This window comes from Artemia franciscana, chromosome 17, assembly GCF_032884065.1.
Source record: "Artemia franciscana chromosome 17, ASM3288406v1, whole genome shotgun sequence".
Classification (NCBI taxonomy): domain Eukaryota; kingdom Metazoa; phylum Arthropoda; class Branchiopoda; order Anostraca; family Artemiidae; genus Artemia; species Artemia franciscana.
The window spans coordinates 44,765,318-44,775,650 of NC_088879.1; the positions used below are offsets into that span (position 1 = coordinate 44,765,318).

Below are 10,333 nucleotides of genomic sequence, written 5' to 3' on the forward strand. Positions count from 1 at the left end.
TTATGCAAATCAATACTCATTGAAGTTTTTGACTGGTCTTTAATTAAACTATTATAAATTGAATTTATTTTAAATTCCCCCTCATCTCTATTGATACTAATACCCCCATAGATAATCTTTTTTATTTCTATAATTTCTCTGAAACTTTGTAAAAGTCCTACAGACTTATCAATAATTTTTGTCTGATCAAATAAAATACTATGATGAGGAAAATTATACACGTGACCAGCTATAGCGGATTCAAAAGTACAAGTCCTAGCTGTAACCTAGAAGTATTTGTTCTAGTTTTGCAAAGTAATTGTATTTTTCATCGTTTCAAGTGAATTGAATTATTTGATTACTTTGTAGTAGGGTAATCTAGGTCACAGCAATTGCAATGCTGTGACATTTGTCTGCAATTGATATTAAATGAAAAAATATTTTTATACTCAGAGCCATCATTTGGGTGGCCAAGTGGGTCGAGAAGAGAAGACAGAAACAAGTGCTCCAAACTTTATGAAATGGCATATAGCGATCGCAAATTCTGTCGGTCTGTTTGTCTGTCTTTCGGTCTGCCTGTCTGTCTGTCCCGGTTTTGCTACGTCAGGCACTTCCAGGCAAGCTAGGACGATGGAACTTAGCAGGCATATCAGGGACTAGACCAGACTAAATTCGGAATAGTCGTTTTCCCGATTTGACCATCTGGAGAGGGGGAGTGGGGGGCCGGTTAATTCGGAAAAAATAGAAAAAATGAAGAATTTTTAACTTACGAACGGGTAATGGGATCCTAATGAAATTTGAGGTTTGGAAGGATATCGTGTCTCAGAGCTGTTATTTTAAGTCCCGACCAGATCTGGTGACATTGAAGGGAGGGGGAAGCCAGAGTTCTTGGAAAACGTGAAAATCAAGGCATCTTACGAATGGGTGATCAGATCTCAATGAACCTTGATATATAGAAAAATCTTATGTCTCAGATGCTCCACTTTCAATTCGAATGGGATCCGGGGCATAGAAGGTTGGAGGGGGAAAGAGAAGTTTTGGAAACCGGAACTCTTGGAAAACGCTCAGAGTGGAAATATCGGGATGAAACTTCATGGGAAGAATAAGGACAAGTTATAGATACGAGATTGACATAATTGGTACGGATCCATTCTCTTTGGGGGAGCTGGGGGTTGTTAGTCTGGGAAATTTATAAAAATTGAGGTATTTCTAACTTAAGAACAGGTGACCGGATCTTAATGAAATTTGATATTTAGAAGGAACTCATGTCTCATAGCTCTTATTTCAAATCCTGACCTGATGTGTTGACATTGGGGGAGCTAACAAGAAAAATAGTTAATCATATTCAGAAAAAAGATGGATAAGGTGATAAAAACAACCTAGCTTATAGGGCACTTCATTAGTGCCACTTATAGAGTCACTTCATTATGTGCTTGGCACATAATTTTCGATAACACCAGTAATATCTGTCGCACAACTCTTTTTAATCAGTTTTATGTTCCGGTAAGAACGAGGCAGATATAAAAGAAATTTACAGTACCGGTAATAGTTTATACCAATAAGTTTTAGACCACCGGGCAACAGAAGTGGCCGAATACCAGTACAGAAGAGTATATAATTATCAATAAAAAATTGAGTAAAGCCGAGATAGCGCTCTTCTCCTATAGTGTCTACGATTTGCCACAATCTTAGAGTAAACAAGCCTCAGCTTATCACTAATATGTTTGACAGGATGAGATCGGAGAGCACTCACAGAATCACAAACTTTTATGCAAAGCCTACGAAACGATTTAACACGGGGAATACTGAAACCACCTTAGTATAGTGTTTCTGAACAATTATTACCGTTCAAAACAAGAAACTCGCACTTGAAACATCGCAAAACAAGAAACAAGAGACATCGCGGAAAGTAGATGTAATTGACTTTACTGAACGGGCAAGACCAGACTCAGTTTGACTAATCAGAAGAAGGTCATCCTCATAAGCTAAATATGAGATATGAGATAGTCCTAGTAGGGATGTAGTCGATATTTTTAATAACACATCTTCAACACAAGCATTAAAAATATACGGAAAAGGAACCCTACCTTCTCCGCAACGAACAGGGACATGACCAAAAGAAGAATTATCTGATGACTTAAGGCGACTGTAAGAATGGGAGTACCAAAAACGAAGCGCGTTAATTACTGACCGATTTACTCCTCTCTGGCATAATGCTGTCCATGCTTGAGTATGACTAACACCGTCAAATGCTTTAGACAGGTATAGGGTTGCCAAATTAAGTACGCGACTAGTGCGATGGGTATGTCTTAACAAAGAAGTCAAAGCACAGTGAGCACACTGACAGCCTATCCCAGATTCTAAAACCAAATCGATTATCATCATTCAGAGCAAGCTGAGTGATATAAGGCAGTAGAAGGTGTTCAAAGGCTTTCTAAGAGTACAAGCTCCCGTTATGGGCCTATAAGAACTGCAAAAACCGGGTCTTTTCTTTTTTTAGAAGTGACGTGACACTATCGCGTTAGAACGAATCAGGCACATACGAACTACCAAAACACGTTTGAAATAACAGTTGGAGATGATATACCAGTTCAAAAGACTTAGGAACAAGATTCGAAACACTAATCTCATCAATATCCAAAGATTTTGATTTTTTAAACCCTTAATACCTTTAACAATAGCTGACTGTTCAACTGGAATCACATGTCTCTGACATAAACGTGACGGTAAATTTTTTTTCGAGCAAACGTAAGAAACGCTTATGCACTGTATAATTAACTTTTGAGAATATTTTTGAGTAATGTTCGATCCAAGATGGACTAAGTATAATATCAGTAGAACTTGCATCCGAAAACTTGGTAGAATTTATCACTTTTTGCCACTAAATATTACTCTTCGGAAAAGTTTCACTAGAGTAACGAACGGCACGAAGATGGTGCTTATATTCAAGTTTCGTCTTTTGTTTTAGATCGAACACAGTACACCAGAAGGTCGACCACAGGCTGACCAGATCCTTAACCAGAAGTTGGCCTTATTCTTGAATTTTTTCAGCATAGGATCACACTTCCAGATTGGTTTTGGTTCCAGATTTTCCTGACACAGATCAGCAGGACGGCCACATTTTCAGCTTGCCTTATACATGAGATAACGTCACGATAGAAAACATTCTTCACACATATTTTGTTCTTTTGGTTCTACTAGCTCATGCATATATGCTCATGCCTTCAAGAATATAATTAAAATTCTTGGAATAAAATTTGTTTGTTTTTAAAAAAAACTTGAACCTAATTTCAACATGTCCACATTTAAACTTAACATGAATTATCCTTTTTTTTTCATGACCTGTGAGGATAAAGGAAACTTTTAAAGAAAAGTAATGAATTCAAGTAACCAAAAATAGAATTAAATAATCTAGATAGGTAAAGGTGAGCTATGAAATGATTATGGAAAAATTTGGTCATTTTGATATAAAACTTTGAATTAATGAGTCCCTCTGACCGTAAGCATTTTCTTTTGCGTTTGTTTATTCACTCTATAATATACTAAAGAAAAATATGCCTCCCTTTTTTTACAGTTAATTATCGATTAGATGATTTATTGAGCAATTATAGTGGAAGTAGCTATAAATCTAGATCATCCTCTTCAATGATAAAGGATTATGTTTAACCATAGTACCTCCATTCGCGATTAATCTGTAATATTATAACATCCAAATTTGTCTTCTGGTAAGATTCCCGTTTCATGCAACTATCAGAAGAACAGCTGTCTAGTATAAATTAAGTCCTGAAATGACAGAAATTTGTCATTAAGGGTTTAACCTATCGTATCGGTTTACACCTTTCTTAGCATGCTGCTTAGATTAGCAAAAAAGTACTTTGAAATAGCACACGATAAAATTGTGTATTTTGTGAGAAAATAAGATTATTGTACCAGTAATTAAACTTTATACGTTTGGGGAGGGGAGGGGTGTAGTTATATTTTTTGGCTGGCAATTTAATATAGAGTTACCGCAAGTTAAATTTGTGGAGGGAGGGTATAGAAAGAGGGAGTCTAATGGTTTAAATTAATGGCTTTTTGTGCAATCTGCTTCAAAGCGATTTTAATGAATTTTCGTGAGAAAATTAGGTTATTCTATCAATAATAAAGCCTTTTTGAAGGTGTAGTAAGAAGTTTAGATGGCTATACAACATTGAAAATTATAGTAGCTCAAACTTGGGGGAGGGAGGGTATCAAAAAAGGGAGTCACCTGAATAATAGAAGCCGTTGGGAAGAAATAGAGCTTTACATCATTATCGATTTATCACACCTACGCTTTATAACAGCTTGCTTGAACGTGGTTTTAATGAAATTTTCGGAAGTATCAGATTACTCTATGAGTGATAAAACTTTTTATGAAAGGAGGGGGGTTTCAGATGTTAATGTAATATAGGGAGTTATAGTAGCTCACACTTGGTTGGTGGGGGATTTACAGAGAGAAGGACTCACCAGCATATAAGCAGAAATCTAACTTTACTGCAAATATCTGGTAGAGTCCATTTTAAAATGATGTGGCAATGACAATATCTTGTGTAAGACAAATGGACATTCCGTTCTAATAGCTTTTTTATATACCCCCGGAGAAAAGGAAATCACTCAGTTTCCACGTTACAATAACAGCAGATTTTTTCGAGGAAATAAAGGGGATTCCTTGTTCTATAGAACCAATAGCCTCTCCAACTGCTCTGCTTATAGAAAATAGCCAAAAATTTGCTTGCACGCAATGGCAAATACATTGGAATGATATAAGAGGACCATGTCGTTGCTTGAGTAGGAGGGGGCCCCCTAATGGTTTTAAAAGGAGACCTAGTTTTGTCGGGGTAAGGGAATCTTGAAGGGTTTTTTAATGTAACATTCACAGAAATCTTGAAGCAAAGAAGTCTCATAGGTTTTTTAAAAAGAAACTATTAGGTAAAACCTGAGTAAATCCTGAAGTAAAGAAGCCCTGAAGGTTTTTCCTACACCTTCAGGTTTTTTAAAGGAAACAAACCCCTATATTTCTTGAAAAATATTCCCTCTGACGTAACAACCACGGTAATCCTGAAGATCACGGTAATCCTGAAGATTTTTCTATAGCCTTCGTAACTTTTTAAACATAACACCCAAGAAAATCTGGATTTAACGAGTCGTTTGTGGGTATTTCCACGCCCTTAGGCTTTTTAAGCTTAAAAGCATAGAAATACTGTAGAAAAGTTAAGCAAGATTGCGTCACCCTGAACTCCTATTATGTAGCAGACAGAAGTATTATACACACGCACTATTGCGGAAGACCCAACCATGCCTAATACAGTCTCAAGGGGCTAATAGCTATAATTTTGCGCCCCCTATTGCTAAGCTTATACCTAGTAAGGGGATACTACTTACGCTAGATTTGGATTTACCCTTTATCCAAAGGGTAAGTGTTCGATTCATTGCGTGGCCAGTTATTTTGTTTGGCATAAGGGTTAGTAGTGCGACTCTTTGAGTTCAGTTGGAGTCGACCCAGGTCTAAGTGGGTACCCAGAGAAATATGGAGAAGGTAAGCAGGAAAGATGTGTGAAAGCAAAGTACAACGGGCCCCGTGCCCCATATTGTACTTTCTGGCTGAAGGGCCTTGAAATGGAAATCAGCATCGTTGCTTTGGACTTTTGTCTTTGAGCACCGTATCCTTTACCTTTTTTTTACAGCTAACATAAATACCAAACCTCGTCAGATAGGTTGATCAGTACAAAAATATTCAAATGAAAAAAATATCTGTAAAAAATCCCAACTTCAATTTTCATAAACCGATCTTAGTGCCTGCTAAAATTCTTCAACAAAGAAAATATGTCAATCATCCCTCAATGAACTTGTATATTTTCATAAACTGGCACCTCGTCAAGAGATTCCTATGTGAATTTGCTACATCCCGAACATGCTGAACAACTAAGCTTTGGTAAAAATCATTACTATAGTTATAAGTCAAAAGGGGTATTTATAAATACAGATAAATGGGGAGAGGCTCATCAAGGTTCTGCTTTTGAAAAGCAAATCCTATAGCAGCTCTTTTTTTATTATATTGAAATTTGACAAATAAACCTTATCATAACAAATCAAAATTGTATTTTAGCCAAAGTCTCAAAATATTTACGATTATAAATAAATGTGCAATAAAAGTACTCTACTTTCTGCTCGTAGAAAACTAAATGTTTATTTTGTTTAAGTTTATCGTTTGGTGTATGGACTGTCCCAGGTTTTTTACCTGCACTTTTTCATCTATATTAGTTTGAATTTATAACTTTTTAAAGAAAAAATCATTTTCATTCAGAACAAATTAAAAAGTAAAATTTAAATTTAAAATGAAGAGAAACTATTTCGTATGCGAGGTGATTCTCATCTTTCTCAACACCCACTAATTAGGCTGAGGAATAATTGTGTTTTGAAATAGTTTCTTATCACTAATGCTTTTAATAGTTCTAGACTTTAGAAAACGATCAACTTTTCTACTTTAAAAAATTCGTTATGATTGAATAAAGCCAGAAACAGAACAAATACTACAAAAAGTGATGATGGAAAGCATAGAATATTGTTATTTTCTGTGAACTAAAGTCATTCATTTTAGAGTTAATTTCACGGAAAAAGCTTACAGAATGAGAATATTCTATTTCTAGATTATAATTATAAATTCCCTAAACCCCCCATGACAGAAAATTAAGTATAAAGATATATGTATACTCTTATACAGCGCATATACCATAGTTTCAAATTCCTACCACTATCCCTTTCTCCAGGCTTGAATTATTCTTCAGTTAAAGTTGTTTAATAATAACATGTATTTTATGTTTTTGACACATCCTTTTTTAAATAAAAACAAATTTATTGACATATAATTGGGATGATTTAATATTTTCATCATTTAATTTAAGAATAAAACTTTTTATCCTGACATGAAAGCAGAATTAAATTCACAAGTAAAACACTCCAATGGGTAAGCTTAAAACCAGTGAGGGTATACTACTTACGCTGGATTTAGAATCCTTTATCCAAAAGGTAAGTGTTCGATTCATGGCATGGACAGCCGTTTTGTTTGGGATTGATTTGTTTGAGACAGCCGTTTTGATGGTCATTGGTTTGACTCTTGAAGCTCAGATAGTTACCTCAGGTCTAAGTGGGTCCCAGGAAAAAGATGGGGAAGTTAAGCAGGAAAGATGTGTGAAAGTAAAGTACGGTGGGACTTTTTAACAGAGATCAGCATCGTTGCTCTTGACTTTTGTCTTCAAGCATTGTATCTTTTACCTTTTACCATTTTTTTTACAACTACCATAAATACCTCAGGCAAGACCTCGTCAGACAGGTTGATGTATAACAAAAGATATTGAACTGAAAAAAACATATGTCGAAAATCCCAGCTCAAATTCCTATAAAAACCGATCCTAGTGCCTGCTAAAGCTTTTCAGCAAAGAAGATATGTCAGTTTTTAATTTTTTCGTACACTGGCACCTAGACAAAAGTTTTCTATATGAATTCACTACCTCCCTAGCACGCTGATCAACTAAATTTTGATAAAAATCAATATTATGATCATAAGTCAATTGGGGTATTTATAGATACAGGTAATTGGGGGGAGCCTCATAAAGGTTCTGCTTTTAAAAAATAAATCCAATAGCAGCTCTTTTTTTCATTAGATTGACATTTTACAAATAAGCCTGATGATAACAAAATCAAATTTGTATTTTAGCCAAATTGTCAAATTATTTATGATTATAAATAAATATGCGATAAAAGTAATCCACTTTCCGTTTGTCGAAAACTAAATGATTATTTAGTTTACGTTTATAATTTGGTGTATGGGATGTCCCAGTTTCTTTTACTTGCACTTTTTCATCTATATTCAGTTGAATTTTAAATTTTTTAAAGCAAACAACTCAATTCCATTCAAAACAAATTAAAGAGTAAAATTTAAATTTAAAATGAAGGGAAACTATTTAGTACGCGAGGTGATCCATATCTTTCTCAACACCCACTGTTTAGGCCATGGATTGATTGTGTTTTAAAATATTTTCTTATCACTAATGCTTTTAATAGTTCTAGACTTTAGAAAACAATCAACGTTTTCCACTTTTAAAAAATACATTATGATTTAATAGAGCCTGAATCAGAACAAATACTACAAAAAGTAGTGGCGGAAAGCTCAGAATATGTAAAAATTACAATAAATTAAGTTTGGTAGGTAAGCCACCGAGGGTGCCATACTTACCTTCTCCTTCTGGAACTTTGGTGGTGTTGTGTCAAATAACGAAGAAATGTGCCAAGCATTGGAAAGAGTTGTTCACCTCCTGCCTTCAACAGTACCAATTTCATGAAATGAAACTTTTCTTTTCATATCAAGATTATTGAAAGGGATATCACTAAGAGATTAAAGAAAGACTTATTAAGAAACTTGTTTGGTTTAAATGTATTGAAGTTGGTTTCAATCTTTAAAGGACTACTATGAATATTGCTCTTCCTTACTTTGAATAAATCAAACCCAAGGACATATTTTCAACTATTAATTGTAATATTAATAGATTTTTTTAAGCTAAATATTAATTTATAGAAATTTTCAATAACATAATAATATCTTATATTACAGTTAAAAAAAAAACAGAAAATGAAAACAAAAATACCACAAATGAAGCAGAAATAGAATATTAAAATATTTACTATTATTTAAATATGAGGATTAAGAAACTTCCAGGGCATTGCATCAAATTTTTTATTACAATTGTAGTTTTAAAAATCTGACCAAATAATAATTATACACAAAATACAAAAAGAGACAAACATAACACTGAAGTAAAAAAAAATCTTATGTGTTATAGAGGCAGCACTCAAGAAGTACGCTGGTTAAAACTTAAGAACTTAAGGTTTTATCTCTCTATTAAGAGACAGTTAGGTTACGCTCTGTGGAAAACAAGTAGTGGATGAAAAAACATTTTGGACTTATATAATTTAGGCTATATATTTGCACATTAAATGGTGGCAGGGTTAAAGTATATGAACAACGTGAAGCTAGAAAACAATTCTTACTTTATAATATGCAAAATAATTATAGCCAACATATTTTGCATGCAGACTGGCCATACTATTTGCAAATAAATAACCTTATGTATGATGGATAAGTACTAAGAATCTTACAACTGAAGTTTAAACATTTTGAACTTAAAACCCATCTGCAACTCTGGCTTTACATTTTAAACTAACAATTTTTCTGGGTAATATGGCTTCATGCACTCGAGGCTTCTTGACAGACACTCTAAGTTTATTGCTTCACATGTACGACTTTCTTTAATTATTTCACCCATTTCATAAGTTTTATTGTAAGTATTATTTGGACAAATTTCTGGAGAAGCATATTTGATCTGTTCTGCTATTTCACTGAGCAACACGTCCCCATCAGGTAACACTACATAAACAATGGTAACACTTGCTATCGCCCTAGTTATTGCTTCTTCAAGGTCAAGGCTTCTATATATTCCCTTTGTTTCCGAGCAAGCCTTTTATACTGAGCCTTTGTTAAACCTTCACATATTGGTATATCATATATACTACCTTCTTTAATTATTTCACCCATTTCATATGTTTTATTGTAAGTATTATTTGGACAAATTTCTGGAGAAGCATATTTGATCTGTTCTGCTATTTCACTGAGCAACACGTCCCCATCAGTATAAACAATGGTAACACTTGCTATCGCCCTACTTATTGCTTCTGCAAGTTCAAGGCTTCTATACTTTTCCCATCTTTTCGATTCATATTCCAACATTTGAATAAACTTATGTGTCTCATTCAAGCCTTTGTTTTTCAATTCTTCTTTGATAGATACTAGCTTGTCTTCGTCTGAAAATGATGTCGGTTTTGGGGTAACACACAGGATAACATGACGAAATTCCATTCCTCTCAGTGAAACTTGGGTGTCCCAAGGCCATGGAAGTTCATCTCACGGAAATAACTTAGAGAATGAGCATCTTCAATTTCTAGATTATCATTAGAAATTCCTAAAGCACACAGTAGGCTGGTTGGTTCGTTTTTGAAATCAATCAATTTTGTTCCAGCCCTAGAACAGAAAAGTTAAGAATAAAGATTTATGTAAACTCTTATGCAACGTATATACCATAGTTTCAAATGCCTAGTTTTATCCTCTTTTCCAGGCTTGAATTATTCTTCAGTTAAAGTTGTTTAAAAGTAACATGTATTTAAGTTTTTTAGATTTCTTTTTTTAAATAGAAATGAAGCATTGACACATAATTTGACTGTTTAAACATTTTCATCATTTAATTTGAAAAAAAAAACTGTTTATCCTTACATGAAAGTCGAACTA

General features: G+C 34.1%; 1 long non-coding RNA gene across 2 annotated transcripts in view; it reads left to right on the forward strand.

Annotated features, from left to right (window-relative positions):
- The window catches only part of LOC136038287 (uncharacterized), a 156,325-nt gene extending 153,104 nt beyond the window's left edge, over positions 1-3,221 (forward strand). Inside the window, exon 10 of one of the 2 annotated variants that reach the window (XR_010620173.1) lies at positions 2,948-3,221. This is a non-coding gene — a long non-coding RNA (uncharacterized LOC136038287). The remainder of the gene's footprint in view (positions 1-2,947) is intronic. The other variant, XR_010620174.1, reaches the window with a different exon arrangement.
- The last annotated feature ends 7,112 nt before the right edge of the window (positions 3,222-10,333 follow it).